The following is a 12,196-nucleotide window of genomic DNA, read 5'->3' on the forward strand; positions in this document are numbered from 1 at the left end:
GATCTTGGCTCACACCAACCTCCACTTCCCAGGTTCAAGCAATTCTCCTGCCTCAGCCTCCTGAGTAGCTGGGATCATAGGCACATGCCACCATGCCCAGCTAATTTTTTTGTATTTTTATTAGAGATGGGGTTTCATCATGTTGGCCAGGCTGGTTTCGAACTCCTGACCTTAAGTGATCCGCCCATCTCAGCCTCCCAAAGTGCTAGGATTACAGGTGTGAGCCACTGCACCTGGCCAGTTCTTTATAGCAATGTGAAAACGAACTAATACACTAACCATTCATCATTTTATTTTAAAGAGCTTTTTAGACTCATCTAAATACTTTCATGTATCATTCTTGTGCATAAAAAGTAATATATATGTAAAATAAATTATTTACGGTATTAATTAAAACACTTTAAATCAGTGTTAAACTCTGCTAAACCTCTTTTTGACTCAGACTGGGTAATGTCTATTTTTCCTTTCTCATATGATATCATACTCTGTGCCATCAAATGCAGTGATATTACAGCAATTTTTGAAAGAGTGTTGCGCTATCGTCTCTGAAGGTATTCTTTGGAACCACTGACACCCATCCTGCAAGTCCTGGCACTGAAACCACCTTTATCAAAAGGTATCAATGGAAAGTTTTCAAACACAAACCTGGATTTATATTCATTCCTTGAAAGACCTTGGAATAAAGACCAAGTCCACTGCTTTATGAGCAATGACAACTACATCTCAACAGCCATTTGGCTGACATCTATTGTAACATTCCATTGACTGTGAGACATATATCCCAAAGTTAAAATACGAAAAAGTGTTCTCAGAGTCAGTGAAATTTAGTATGTGCCAGGCAGTTTTCATTCACATTCAACTGATATCCATTATACTCCTGTGATGTAACAGACACTACATTAGGCACCAAATTACATCAAGAAATAAGTTGTAGAATGCCCCGAAGAGACTACAGTATCTTATAACCCTCACAAGAACCCTGCAAAGTTGACAGAGATATCCCCACTTTGCTGATGATTTTTTACCACCTTTTACTATAATCCCCATTGTACAAACAATTCCAAGTACAATTTTGCTTTGTAGGTTTTATAATTTAGTGGTGGAGCTTAGATAGCAAACCTGGTATTCCCTACTTTTAAATATACATGAAACCCACTAAAAAAGTAAAAGTAGTAATAACACAATCCAGAACTGAACTGAACAGAGATTTAGCTGTTTCTACATAAAGGTTTTTACCAATTCTTTTAAAAATAAATTGTAGATAAATATCAAAGGCCCACTGTATCATATCTCTTGCACGAAAGTATGCTTATACTAGCTGTATCCAGTTATTATTCCAATGTGTGAGTATAAACATTATCAACTGAACTATTTTATAGTCACCAAAGGACGCCTTACATGTTACTGCAGACAGAAAAAAATATTTTTAATAGCCGCACTATAGAGTAGCAGTTAGGAGCACAGACTCTAAAGCTAGGTTGCCTGGGTCCAAATCTTGTGCTGCTTACCAGATGAGCAACATGGGCAAGTTATTTATCTTGTCTATACCTCAGTTTCCTCTTCTGTAAAGTGGAGATGATGATTGTATCTCTCTAATAATCTGTTGAGTATTAAATGAGTTAATGTGTATAAAGCATTCCAAACAATATATTGTACATAGTCAGCACTATATGAGCATTAGCCAAAATTATTCTTATACCCAGATAATTTTTAGATCTCAATTGGTGCCCTACCAGTATTACAATCAAGATTTCAGTGCCCAAGAGTGATTGAATCAATCAATAAATGAATGAATGGAGGTTGCTTTTACAAGGGGCATTTCTGGGTAAGGGAGCAGCACATTATCTTTGCACCAATTGGACAAATACTCTGACCACCCCAGACATGCACATCAGCCAGTGAGTTATTGAACCATGAAATCTAAAGAGAACTCAGAAATCATTTTGTCACTTACATAAAATCCAGTTCCAATTTTAAAATATCCTGTTTATAAGAGCTCGACTCTGAGTTCACTTAACTCTGAATGAATATTTTAAACATTATTTTCTATAGTGCCTCCAAAGAATTAAGTGTCTTCAGAAGAATAACTTCCAATTAATACTAAACAAGTAAAAGGGAACTAGTTAAAGATCAATACCCATTTTCTCTCTTACTTTATAATTAATGGAGTGATTGCTTTGCTTTGACAACTACAACTTACTATGAAAAAAAAACCACAAGCTTCAGGGTTGGAGACTGGGAGAAGTGTGTGAAATATACAGTTCTACTTACATATTCAGTATTCTACAGTCTCTTCTCATTTTTCCTGAGGCTTTGTTTGAAAGCTTCTGCCTTTGCTCTGTTTTCACCCAATTTGCTGAGAACAATGATTTCAGCCTTCTGAATTTGTTTTGCAGGGAATTGAGACATGAGCATGTTGCAGCTTTTAGAAATGTTTAAAAAAGAACTGTCTCTCAGCTGCTATCAGGGGATTAAGGGAAGCTGGGAAGCTGTGCTGTTCAGAGCTGCATGGAGGAGCTGGTGAACCAAGGGGCAAGGGGAAGGAATGTTATAACTTAAAAGATCAGGGAGAATGGAAAATGAAATTCGGTATTGGATTCACGGGTAGGTCAGAAAACCCCAGTTCTGATCAGGTACTTGGGTACCAGTAGACACAGTTGGTCTTGCCTGCCCAGCATCCATTCCATCATCTTTCCTTCCCTTTGCAGAGTTCCTCATCCCTCACTATCAGCTTGTAGATATCCAGTGGAACTGATCACTCTCATCCCTAGAATGACCACATAATTTATCTTCAAAATTATGGCATTGTGAGAATAAAAGTTTTAAAAATTGTAATTATGTAGTTTTTGAACTATGTATTTAGTGACCAACAAATTTATTTTATTAAATGGGTGGGCCTACGAAATAGTCCTATTCAAAAATTGTTTTCAAAAATACATTTTTTCCAAAAAATACAACATATGCACAACCATTAGAGCAAAATATGAGGTGGGGAAGAGGGACATCGAATTTTATTTATATTGATTTTCTGAACATTAAAATAACAAGCAAAATAATTATTCTTCATACATCATTAGGTATTTCAATCAATTTCAATTTCTTTCTTTTTTTTTGATACAGGATCTCACTCTGTCACCCAGGCTGGACTGCAAGGGCCTGATCATGACTCACTGCAGCCTCAATCTCAGTCTGAAGCATTCCTTCCACCTCAGCCTCCTGAAGAGCTGAGACTGCAGGTGCATGCCACCACACTCGGCTAACTTTGCGTTTGTATGTAGAGATGGGATCTCACTATGTTTCCCAGGCTGGTCTAGAGCTCCTCAACTCAAGCAATCCTCCCATCTCGGACTCCCAAAGTGCTGGGATTACAGATGTGAACCACCATGCCCGGCCCAATCATTTTCTTAACCATATCTGTCTCTAATACAAACTTGTATTTTCTGAAGAATTAATGATCATTTTTAATATTTTCATAAAACTGCATGCACTATGACACTGGTTGAAAGCTTCAACTGACTCTCTTGTCTGTAGATTCAAACATTTCCCATATCTAATTGTTGATAAGTAGTAAGGAAAAAAGTATGCCAGGCTGAAGAGGAGCTTTTTTTGGTTGGTTGTTTGTTTACTGTGGATATACTTTAGTCTTTTTTGTTTAAAACTGAAACTCTTGGAATTCAAAATTAACATCCTTGCCAGTGAGCTTCTTATAGACATCAGAAAAAGTCTCAACCCCGTGTTCCACATTGTTCTGCTGTGCTTTGTCTGAATGAACTTTCATCAGCCGGCTGCCATCCAGTTTCATGCATATTCTCTCGTGCATAATTTCACTTGGGAAAAGCAAGTCCTCAAGGATGGTACCATGCATGGCTGTCAGAGTACGGCTCCTGGGACACTTTTGCTTATTGTTTGTATGGCTTTTTTGAGTTGCCTTAGGCAGAATTCTCCTCTGAACAATGAAAACAACATTCTTCCCCACTGAACTTTTTCTCCAATTCATGTACTAGCCAGATGTGGATTTTCTGGAAAGATTCAGTTGAGGAACAGGAACAAAGATGATGATAGCTTTCTGACCACCACCAACTTCAATTTCCTTGGCTGCCATAATTTTCAGCTCCCTGAGCTGAGCCTGAGGTCCAAGTTCATCTCCAGCTTCAGAAGTGCCTGGAAGAGCTACACTCGAACATACTCAGCTTCCCGCAGCTGGGCTTCACGATCTTGGCGCTCTAACTGAGCGTGGCCTCCTTTCTGAGCTCTGGCTTAAGAAGGGGCCCAAGTATTACAAAAGCCTCTCAAATTCCAGCAGCCTGAAGAGATTTCTTTAAATTCAATATCAGCTTAATCATAAAAATTTTGCGGTTTTGTCATTCAAACTGCATGTTTAAAAATTATATAAAATTGACAGGAAAGCTCTATTTTGATTCATAGAATATCACAGCCTATTCAGATGCATTTCTGAATTATGTGTACAGTACAACCAATTCCATGTACAATTTTCCTTGATAGGTTTCAAATTTAGTTTTAAAAAGTTGTTTTACCTTGACGTCATGTTGTTCCAAAAATTGTAAACGTATTTATTACCTTAAATAATTTTATCTTCAATGTTGATCTTTCTAACTTAATCTACAACATCCATTAGTCAGATGTTTCACCATTAATAGAACAAATTTCCAAATTTAGTTTGTTTTCAATAATTGGGTGAAAAATGCAAACCCTTATAGATATTAATTCTAGAAGTTAACTTTTCTATTTGAACCATCTCAGAACATGGATATAAAGCTGGCACCCCTTTAACTGTCTGCAAATTTCTTTTTAATGGAGACAACACACTAACAGCTATCGTATTACTTTTTGTATTGCACAAGAAAACGTGGTATAAAAAATGAGCAAACTGAATTTAGAAGAGCAGTCACTTGATCTAAAAGAAGAGTCATGATTTGGCTGGGCGCAGTGGCTCACTTCACACCTGTAATCCTAGCACTTTGGGAAGCTGAGGCGGGCGGATCACGAGGTCAGGAGATCAAGACCATCCTGGCTAACACGGTGAAACCCCATCTCTACTAAAAATACAAAAACAAAATTAGCCGGGTGTGGTGGCAGGCGCCTGTAGTCTCAGCTACTTGGGAGGCTGAGGCGGGAGAATGGCATGAACCCGGGAGGCGGAGTTTGCAGTGAGCCGAGATCACACCACTGCACTGTAGCCTGGGTGACAGAGCAAGACTCTGTCTCAAAAAAAAGAGTCATGATTCACAGAGGGATAGGCAAAAGCACCTAAGGCCATGGCACATGTTAATTTATCATTATAAGTCACAATCTTAAAATAACTACCAACACTGGAGGTAGATCCTGATGCTCCCATACACTTGTGCCTTCTGGTTTTCAAGTGGTCAGTGATAATATTATGCCTTCTCCCACACCTATAATAAAGTCAATAAATATCTTCTACAAGTTAACCTTTATCATCAACTTTCTTGTGGGTTTTTTTTTTGGTTTTTTTGTTTGTTTGCTGTTTTGTTTTGTTTTTTTTTTTTTTTGAGACTGAGTTTCACTCGGTTCCCCAGGCTGGAGTGCAGTGGCACGATCTCGGCCCACTGCAAACTCTGCCTTCCACGTTCAAGCAATTCCAGTGCCTCACCCTCCTGAGTAGCTGGGTTTACAGGCACGCGTCACCACGCCCACCTAATTTTTGTATTTTTAGTGGAGACAGGATTTCACCACGTTGGCCAAGCTGATCTTGAACTCCTGATCTCAAGTGATCCACCCACCTCGGCCTCCCAAAATGCTAGGATTACAGGCATGAGCCACTGCACCCGGCCTATCATCAACTTTCTTGAGAAATTAACATTCATTCACTAATTTTTCAACAACAAGCACATTTTTTAACTCATTGATGTTAAAATAATATTAAAAGTCACTGCAAAATAGAAAAAATATTACTAAACAATGAAACAAATAGTTGCAGATTTCACCACACAGTAATTGACAAAACCACTGTGGCAAGAACATTCAGATTATTTTCTATTATAATGTGAGCGATATGGAGGAAATGATGCACAGCATAGAGAATATAATGTGTACATTACAGTGTACACTCATTTCCTCCACATGCCTCATATACACCTGACTAGTTTCCATTTTTCCAAGTGATCCTGCCAGCTGGAGACCTGGCAGTCCCAGGAGTCACATAGGCCTTGGCACAAGCCACAGCCCTCTTTCAGGTACCCTCTGTGGCCAGCCCGGGCAGCAGCATCAAATACCCCACTACCACCCGAGACCAAAAGAATTTGCAAGCCCAAGCTGCTCTTCCCTAAGCATCCAGCTTACTGCCCTTGAGGACAAGGTATTAAGTTATTTCATGCCAGGGTCCAGACAAGGGAGTCATCATGGCTGGATGGACTTTTAGATTTAACTACGGACTAAACTCAAGTGTCTTCACTACATATGTTTCTCTCATTCGACCAGAGGAGTCTATGGCAAAAGGTGGAAATACAAAGTAGAGGTTTACCAAAATACCTTTCCGTGTATTTTTAATGTCACTATTAATAACATTTTATTAAAAATAAAGAAATCAGGGTAAATGCTAAACTATCCAGGAAAGACAACAGGCACAAACTTAGACCTTCTCCCACAAACCAGAGCACATGGTCATCAGAGAGACAGGCACCTCCTAGCCTGGCCTATCAAAGCTTTGCAGCCTCCTGGCCACAATGATTGGTTCCAAGTTGAACACACATGACTCTTCTTGAACCAATGAGAATCAAGCTCCAGATCTTTTGCTGGGAATCTTTTTTTTTTTTTTTTTTTAGACGGAGTCTAGCTCAGTTGCTCAGGCTGCAGTGCAATGGCACGATCTCAGCTCACTGCAACCTCCACCTCCCGGGTTCATACAATTCTCCTGCCTCAGCCTCCCAAGTAGCTGGGATTACACTCAACTGGGATTACAGCCTGAGCAAGGCCCAAGACAGGAATGAAAACGTTTGTTAAGCCATCTTAGGATGTACACAGTGCTTTTCATAGTGCAGCTATCACTCCAAGCCCATTTTAAAGGCTTGAGCAGTTGAAAAGGACAAAGAGATGATCTGCTGGTCAACAAATCTCAAATATTTATCTAGCAGGGATGGTTTAACATACACAAGTCAATAAATATAACACATCACATAAACATGTGATCTAAATAGATGCAGAGGAAGCATTTGAAATCCAGCATCCCTTTATGATAAAAACTCTCAACAAGCTAGACATAGAAGGGACCAACCTCAAAATATTATAAAAGCCATATGTAACAAACCCACAGCCAACATCATCCTGAATGGGGAAAAGCTGAAAGCATTCCCCATGAGAACAGAAGCAAGATAAGGATTCCCACTTTCACCACTCCTGTTCAACATAGTTCTGGAAGTTCTAGCCAGAGTTAATTAGGCAAAAGAAAAATAAAGGGCATCCAAATTGGAAAGGAGGAAGTCAAACTATCACTGTTTGCAGATGAGATGATTGTATATCTAGAAAATCCTACAGACTCCCCCAAATAATCTTAGATTTGATGAATGAATTCAGTAAAGGATCAGGTTACAAAATCACGTATACAAATCAGTATCACTGCTATACACCAACAACCACCAAGCTGAGAATTAAAAATCAAGAGCTCAATCCCTTTTTACAACAGCTGAAAAATAAAATAAAAAAGTAATGTAGGCCTGGCGCAGTGGCTCACACTTGTAATCCCAACACTTTGGGAGGCCAAGGTGGGTGGATCACGAGGTCAAGAGATTGAGACCATCCTGGCCAACATGGTGAAACCCCGTCTCTACTAAAAATACAAAAATTAGCCGGGCGTGGTGGCATGCACCTGTAGTCCCAGCTACTTGGGAGGCTGAGGCAGGAGAATTGCTTGAACCTGGGAGGCAGAGGTTGCAGTGAGCTGAGATCTCGCCACTGCACTCCAGCCTGGTGACAGAGCGAAACTCCATGTCAAAAAAAAGAAGTAAAGTAAAATACCTGGGAATATACTTAGCCAGGGAGGTGAAAGATCTCTGCATGGAAAACTACAAAACACTGCTGAAAAAAATCATAGATGACACAAACAAATGGAAATGCATCCCACGCTCATAGATTGGAAGAATCAATATTATGAAAATGACCATACTGCCCAAAGCAGTCTACAGATTCAATGCAATTCCCATCAAAATACCAACAGCATTTTTCACAGAACTAGAAAAAACAATTCTAAAATTTATATGGAATCAAAAAATAACCCAAATAGCCATGGCAATACTAAGCAAAAAGAACAAATCTGGAGGCATCACATTACTAAACTTCAAATTATACTACAATGCTATCATTATCAAAATAGCATGGTACTGGTATAAAAGTGAGCACATAGACTAATGGAACAGAATAGAGAACCCAGATATAAAGCCAAATATGTCCAACCAACTGATCTTTGACAATGCATACAAAAACAGAAATTGGGGAATTGACACCTTATTTAATAAATGGTGCTGGAAAAACTGACAAGCCACAAGAATTAAACTGGATCCTCATCTCTCACCTTACATAAAAATCAGCTCAAGATGGATCAGAGACTTAAATGTAAGACCTGAAACTATAAAAATTCTACAAGATGAAATTGAAAAAACTCTTCTAGACATCAGGCTAGGCAAAGAATTCATGACTAAGACACCCATAAGCAAATGCAACAAAACCGAAAATATATAAAGGGGACCTAATTAACTAAAAAGTGTCTGCACAGCAAAAGAAACAACCAGCAGAGTAAACAAACAAGCCACAGGGAAAATATTTGCAAAGTACACATCCAGCCAAGGACTAGTATCCAGAATCTACAAGAAACTCAAACAAATCAGCAAGAAAAAAATAATAATAATCCCATTAAAAAGTGGGCAAGGGACATGAATAGACAATTATCAAAAGAAGATAAATAAATGCCCAACAAACAATGAAAAAATGTTCAACATTTCTAATCATCAGGGAAATGCAAATCAAAACCACAATGAGATACCACCTTACTCCTGCAAGAATGACCACTATTAGAAATTCAGAAAACAACAGATGTTGGTGTGGATGCAGGAAAAGGGGAATGCTTATACACTGCTTGTGGGACTGTAAATTAGTACAACCTCTATGTAAAGCAGTATGGAGATTCCTCAAAGAGCAAAAAGTAGATCTACCATTTGATCCAGCAGTCCTGCTACTGGGGATCTACCCAGAGGAAAAGAAATCATTATATGAAAAAGACACTTGCACACACATGTTTATGGCAGCACAACTCACAATTGCACAGGTGTGGAACCAACCTAAGTGGCCATCAACTATTAAATGGATAAAGAAAATGTGGTATAGATCACCAAGGAATACTACTCAGCCAGTAAAAAGAATGAAATAATGTCTTATGCAGCAACTTAGATGGAGCTAGAAGACATTGTTCTAAGTGAAATAACAGAGGAGTGGAAAACCAAAAACTGTATGTTCTCACTTATAAGCGGAAGCTAAGCTGTGAATATGAAAAGGCATACAGAGTGACATAATGGACGTTAGGGACTCAGAAGGGGGAAGGTGGGAGTGGGAGGAATAAAAAACTACGTATTAGGTACAATGTACACTACTTGGGTGATAGGTGCACTAAAATCTCAGAATTCGCCACTAGATAATCCATCCATGTAACCAAAAACCACTTGTACCCCACAAGCTATTGAAATATAAATAAATGAGGTAATGAGGAGAAATAAACTAAATAAAATATTCAGAACTTTGAATCGTGTGTGTGTGTGTGTGTGTGTGTGTGTGTATAGCACTTGAGCCCAAAAAATTCTCCACTGTCCTGGATGCCATGAGAAAAAAAAAACAAAGAAGAATAAAAGATCTTTGGCTTTTAAGGAATTTAAAGGCAGAGGTGAGTGCATGAGACAGACACAGAAAGCATGGGGGTTCGACTTGCTTTATAACAACTCGCTCATGCGATAACTAACCAGCCTCTGCAAGAAGGACATTAATACATTCATGAGGGCTCCACCCTCATGACCCAATCACTGCTGATTAGGCCCCACCTCCCAACAATGTTGCACTGGGGATTAAGTTTCCAACATATGAAATTTTTGGAGACACAGTCAAACCATAGCAGTGTGATTCTGGCTGTAACTGCAGTTTCCCTCATTAGAGAACTACTGGATCTTTAGGGAATTAAATGTTTCAGTCCTGATCCAGTTGTGTATGTTCTTTTGAAGTCTCCTGTTTACTGACATGTCAGGCTACCTTGCACCACGTTTCACTGGCTAATTGAGGAGAGTTATCTGTTTCTCTGCCACCGCTCAAAGGCTTCATCGTCATCTACACTTCTAAGCTGTAGTTTTCATTACCCCTCATTTGATACCTCATAGATCTGTGCCTTGGTGGAACTTATGGAGGCTCATATTTCTCCAATTATACTCTGTAAAATTTCCTGCTGCTACAGCCTCTTATTCTCAGCTGTGAGGTCAACGACTACATCAACAATAGGTTTTGGTAAAAAGAGAACAATTTCCAAACTGTTCTTAAAAGTTTCCTAACATTATGAAAGGAAAAAAAAAAACCCAAATCTATTCTTACTGGGTTGTGCTAACAAATATCCCTTCACCATCTGCAAAGGTCAGGGTTTTGTTTTCTAACAACATATTGCCCACTTATAAGGATGATAGCAATCAAGTGTAAATGTCACTGAAATAGTATAGACAATAAATGCCATAGAAATCCACTAAAGAGAACTCTCACTTCCCAAGCAGACTTCCATTCATTTGCTCACTTATCCATTCAATGAATATTTATTGATAATCTACACACACCAGGCACTGAGCTAGGCACAGACATAGCCTCTGCCATCGCGGAGCTTTTAGAGACATACAGAAAATAGTCACACAGATATGGAGATAATTACAAAGTGTGGTAAGTGCGATGCAAAAAAAAAAAAAAAAGTGCAGAGAGCTATGAGAAAAAAATAGCCAGCATGCGAATGAAATTTAATTTAGATTTAGACGGAAAGTAAGATTTAATTGGGCTATAGGCAATAAACGAGATTTATTATGATCAGAGTCTAAACAACAAAGAAAATGACTGAGTGTTGAGGCCTCTCAAGAAAGTCCCAAATAATTGAAGACAATTATGATGACTTCTAGGTACCAGCAGGTGGTGACCTCTAACAGGTCAGGGGACAATGCTGTCCCAACATGAGCCCCTCTCAGAAACTTGGGACCTCTTCTGACACAGGTTTGATACTCACCTCCTGCTGAGATTCACTCCCACCAGTGGCGTTCCCCAAACTGTGACGCTGGTGAATCTGTGTTTTGGTGTTGAAACGGGAAAAATTCCCTTATCCCCCTCGTAGGGCATGTGATGAGTCGCTCACTTCTTCGGTGCCCCACTGCTCAAACCCCTAGGGGGAGCATGCAGACGGGCTGGTTGTGGGGCTCCGACCCCACAGCAGTGTCCAGAGATAAATGTTTTACAGCTCCTGGGGCCCCAACGGGCATGTTACAGGGTGGTCTTTTAGTTTAGCCATTTGTAGGCGGCTTGTGTTAGCTCAGTTAGACCCCCTGCCTGATCACAAGAACAGAGGACTTTCTGTATCCCGGGATTTCTTGCCTTGGTGTGTCCGGAATTGGCGGGTTCTTGGTCTCACTGACTTCAAGAATGAAGCCGAGGACCGTCGAGGTGACTGTTACAGTTCTTAAAGGTGACATGTCCGGAGTTTGTCCCTTCTGATGCTCAGTTGTGTTCGGAGTTTCTTCCTTCTGGTGGGTTCGTGGTCTCACTGGCTTCAGGAGTGAAACTGCAGACCTTCGCGCTGAGTGTTACAGCTCTGTGTCCGGAATTGGTGGGTTCTTGGTCTCACTTCAAGAATGAAGCCGGGGACCCTCGTGGTGCGTGCTACAGCTTTTAAAGTCTGCGTGTCCGGAATTTGTTCCTCCTGATGTTTGGATGTGTTTGCAGTTTTTTCCTTCTGGTGGGTTCGCCGTCTTGCTGGCTTCAGGAGTGAAGCTGCAGATCCTCGCGATGAGTGTTATAGCTTAAAAACGCAGTGTGGACCCAAAGACTGAGCAACAGCAACATTTACTGCAAAGAGCGAAAGAATAAACTCTCCACAACGTGGAAATGAACTCCAACAGGTTGCCACTACCAGAGCGGGCAGCCTGCTTTTATTCTCTTATCTGGC

At 39.9% G+C, this 12,196-nt stretch overlaps 1 pseudogene; it reads right to left on the reverse strand.

Annotated features, from left to right (window-relative positions):
- Positions 1–3,528: 3,528 nt before the first annotated feature.
- On the reverse strand, positions 3,529–11,723 carry LOC100462194 (small ribosomal subunit protein eS7-like; annotated as a pseudogene).
- Between the last annotated feature and the right edge of the window lie 473 nt (positions 11,724–12,196).

The sequence above is a fragment of the Pongo abelii genome, chromosome 3, assembly GCF_028885655.2.
Source record: "Pongo abelii isolate AG06213 chromosome 3, NHGRI_mPonAbe1-v2.0_pri, whole genome shotgun sequence".
Taxonomy (NCBI): Eukaryota; Metazoa; Chordata; class Mammalia; order Primates; family Hominidae; genus Pongo; species Pongo abelii.